This window comes from Nematolebias whitei, chromosome 6 (assembly GCF_014905685.2).
Source record: "Nematolebias whitei isolate Nwh7 chromosome 6, NemWhi1, whole genome shotgun sequence".
NCBI classification, from domain to species: domain Eukaryota; kingdom Metazoa; phylum Chordata; class Actinopteri; order Cyprinodontiformes; family Rivulidae; genus Nematolebias; species Nematolebias whitei.
The window spans coordinates 19244711-19248836 of record NC_056503.1 but is presented as its reverse complement, the minus strand read 5'-3'; the positions used below and the strand labels follow the sequence as shown (position 1 = coordinate 19248836).

At 45.0% G+C, this 4126-nt stretch overlaps 1 protein-coding gene across 1 annotated transcript in view; it reads left to right on the top strand.

Annotated features, from left to right (window-relative positions):
- The window catches only part of LOC119411566 (limbic system associated membrane protein), a 375247-nt gene that overhangs the window by 144725 nt on the left and 226396 nt on the right, over positions 1-4126 (top strand). The window lies entirely within an intron of this gene.

Here is a 4126-nt window from a genome sequence, read left to right as displayed (position 1 = left end):
ATCAAAGTCCATGCTCAATAATCCAGGTAAAAAAATCCAACAAAGTTAATTCAGGTCATCTGGACGGTTTATTTTTATTGAAACAGGACTGAGTTTGTTGTGGCTCCTTGGACTGATGAAGTCCCTTGGATGACGGATGAAACGTTTCAATAAAAAGAAACCGTCCAGAGGACCTGAATTAACTTTGTTTGACTTTAAACCTGGATTACTGAGCATGAACTTTGATGTTTTGAACCACTTTGGCCATGGCTGCCTCAGAGGAGTCGACAGCGGAGAGGACGGACTCCAGAAACCATCTTATCACCATCAAACTGGTTGGCCCATTATGTGAGTGTGCTGCTTGTGGGACTGAGTTTGTTGTGGCCCCTCGGACTGATAAGTCCTTTGGATGAAGGACGAAACATCTCAACAAAAATAAACCATTCAGAGAACCTGACTGAACTTTGTTGGAATCTGAGGTGAAGTTGTGGAGGTCCAGGATGCCTTATGGTTCAGCTACTTTATTAGATACTCCCCAAGTTTTAAGTTTAGTATTTTCATAATAAAGCCGAGATGATCACCGATAAAATAGTTTTTTTTTTTAGATAGCTAAATGGAGCAGAAAAACTGCACAAAAGTTTAAAATGCTTTATTTCAGTCCAACAATTTTAGGTCAGGTCATCTGGATATTTTTTTTTTTTTTTTTTTTTGTGCTGAAACGTTTAACCTTCCATCCAGAAGGTTTCACCAGTCAAGGAAACACACAAAACACAAACAATTCTTCCCCCAACAGCTTACTCCAAAAGTAAGCTGTTGGGGGAAGAATAAGCATGGACTTTGTTGACTTTATTTCAGCATTTTTTTTAAATTTTATTTATTGATGGATAATTAAGAGAGAAACTTCACATGAAAGAAATAAGGAATAATGAGCATCTTATCTAGACCATAGAAATTACTTCTTAAATGCTATTTTTATTCTTTGGCATTGTTATAACCATAATCTGACAATTTTTAGGTGTGTGGCTTGTTTTTGTTTACATTTTTAATAACACATTTGTTTTTGGGTATCTAACTGTTGGTGTCTAACTGTACAGCTAAACAAGTCATTCCACACCCCACCACCTGAAAATAAATAAATAAATAAAACAATCCATGCTTGCCAAGACTGCAGCCAAGCAGTATGCAAAGGCAATAAACCCACAAATTTAACTTAATTTAAAAATCAATGAGGTCATAACCTCAGTTGCTTCCTTGTGACACCTCTGCTTCTTGTGGACCACCACTCTGCTTACCAGCCCTGCAAGGGCTGATCTGAGCCACTGAGCTGTGTAAGCATTGAAATGAAATAAGGAAACGAGAAAAGCATGAAACAGGTAAACACATACAGTACAGTTTTTTTTTTTAGGTATTATCTTTAAGTAAGAAAAGTAGATGAGAAACAAGTTTTAGAATTTTCTGTTGATGAAAATTTGAGAAGATAAACAGGATGGTTGTGGTGTGACCAAAAGTGACTCTTAACTAAACACTTTCACAATAAATCATACATCTAACACAATAAAGTCTGGTCTTCTGGATGGAATGACCTGACTTTACTTTGACAGATTTTTATAGCTGGATTATTGAGCATCACGATAATAAAGCATAAAGTATACAAACATCCACAATTTAAGCACCACTCTGAACAAAGAGAATAGAGGTTTTCTTCGGGTCCTGATCATGTTGGTTGATATTTATAATTATTGCTCACAATTTGAGATGTCTTCCAAGACAGACTGGTTCAAGGCAACAGGCCAGTCAAAAAGCAATTCCAAAAACTCAGACAGAAAAAAGCAAGGAGCTCATTGTCCCTTGCCTAGATATGGGTTACCAGGGCCCCACATGCAACCAGGCCTGGGGGAGGGGCTTGTCGGTGAGCCCTGGGGGAGGGGCTCGTTGGTGAGCACCTGGTGAACAGGTCTCTACCCACGGAACCCGGTTGGGCTCGGCCCGAATGAACAACAAGGATTTGCCTTCCTGTGGGTTCACCACCTGCAGGAGGGGCTGTACAAGTCAGGTGCATGAATCCATGGACAGTGACCGAAGAAGAGGGCCTTGGTGCTCTGACCCTGTCTTACCAAAGCTGGCTCTTGGGACATGGAATGTAACCTCTCTGGTGGGGAAGGAGCCTGAACTTGTGCGTGAGGTTGAGAGGTACTGACTATAAATAGTTGCACTCACCTCGATGCACAGCATGGGCTCTGGAACCAATCTCCTTGAGAGGGGCTGGACTTTATGCCACTCTGGAGCTGCTGGTGTGGTTCTATTCTTAGCCTCCTGACTTGGTACCTGTGTGTTGGAAGTTTTCCCCGGTAGATGAGAGGGTAGTTTCCCTGCGTCTTCGGGTGGGAGGACGGGCTCTGACATTTGTTTGTGCCTACGTGCCAAATGGCAGTTCACTGTATCCGGCCTTCTTGGAGTCCTTAGTTGGGGTGCTGGAAGGTGCACTAGCTGGGGACTCCTTTACTCTGCTGTGGGACTTCAATGCCCATGTAAGTAATGACAGTGTGACCTGGAGGGACTTAACTGGGAGGAATGGCCTCTCTGATCTTAACCCATGTCGTGTTCTGTTGTTGGACTTCTATGCTATTCATAGTTTGTCCATCACAAACACCATGTTTGAACATAAGGGTGTCCATAAGTGTACTTGGCACCAGGACGCCCTAGGTCATAGATTGATGATTGACTTTGTAGTCGTGTCATCTGATTTACGGCCTTTTGTTTTGGACATTTAGGTGAAGAGAGGAGCTGAGCTGTCAGCTGATCTGGTAGTGAGTTAGATCAGATGGCAGGGAAGATGACAGAGAGACCCAGTAGACCCAAAAATGTATTGAGGGTTTGTTGGGAAAGCCTGGCAGAAGAACACATCAGAAAGATCTTCAACTCACACCTCCGGGAGAGCTTTAACCACATCCCAGCTAAGGTGGGGGACATTGAGTCCGAGCAGGCCATAATCCGTGCCTCAATTGTTGAGGCGGCTGTCTTGAGCTGTGGCCGCAAGGTTGTCTGTGCTTCTCACAGTGGGCTTCCTCAAAATCAGTGGTGGACACCCCGGGTTAGGGAGGCTGTCAAGCTGAAGGAGTCCTATCGGTGTCACGATTCATGCCTGTTCGAGTCAAATCTTTTTCACTCTGTTCACTGCTTGGTGTCTGTAAACCTTCTTTTCTTTACCTTCCTCTTTTTATTTATGTTTGGGGTTGTGATTCTGTTTTCTGCAGCACTCATTGATCTCCTCTCCTCTGGCTGCATGTGGGTTTAAGGTTGTCTTCTCTCCAGCACACTCTGCACTGATTACCTCTCATTAAATGCACCTGTTGCTTCACCCTTTATAAACCTGACCTGCACACAGGGTGAGTGCCAGATAGTCGAACACAGTTTTACTGCAAGTAGTTATCCAGCGCTCATAGTTTCCGGTTTCCCTTGTAGTGTTTTGTTTCTTTTTCATAGTTCCCCTCCTGTCCAGTTTTTGTTTTTGCATTCCTTGCTCCTGTCCCGCTCCTTGGTTTATGTATCCTCGCCTCCTCATGCTGACTTCTCGTTCTGGGACCTTCGCTCGCCTGACTTCGCCTCTAGACCGCTCCTCACCGGATCTACGCCTCCATTCATCGGCATCGACCTACGCCTCCTTCACACTGCCTCCTCGCCTGCTCCTGCTTTGGACTGACGCTCTTCTGATCTCCGGTTTCAACCCTCGCCTGATTGACTTCGCCTCACGCCTCACGGACCAGTGTGTCATCTCCTCCCATCCATCCTCGAGCTCTTCACTGCAGCTGGCTGTCTCCTCTCACCAGGACCATCCCCCCTGCAGCGATCCCACCGTGCTGGAACGTCTCAGCTCCTCTGAACCCCCTCCTGACAGAGTAACGACTCGTTCCAGTCGTTCACCCTGAGACCGACACCAGAGCCAGGTTCACTTTGAGAGGCAAGGCCCCACCAAGAAAAATAAACCTTTTAACCTGAGTCTTGGTGTTTGTGGTGATTTTGGTCCAGACATTTGGGGGTTCGTTACAATCGGGCCTTATTGACTTGTGGGACTCCAGAGGCAAATGAGGAGTACCGGAAGGCCAAATGGTCTGCAGCTAGCTGCGGTTAGACATTCATCCAAATGGTC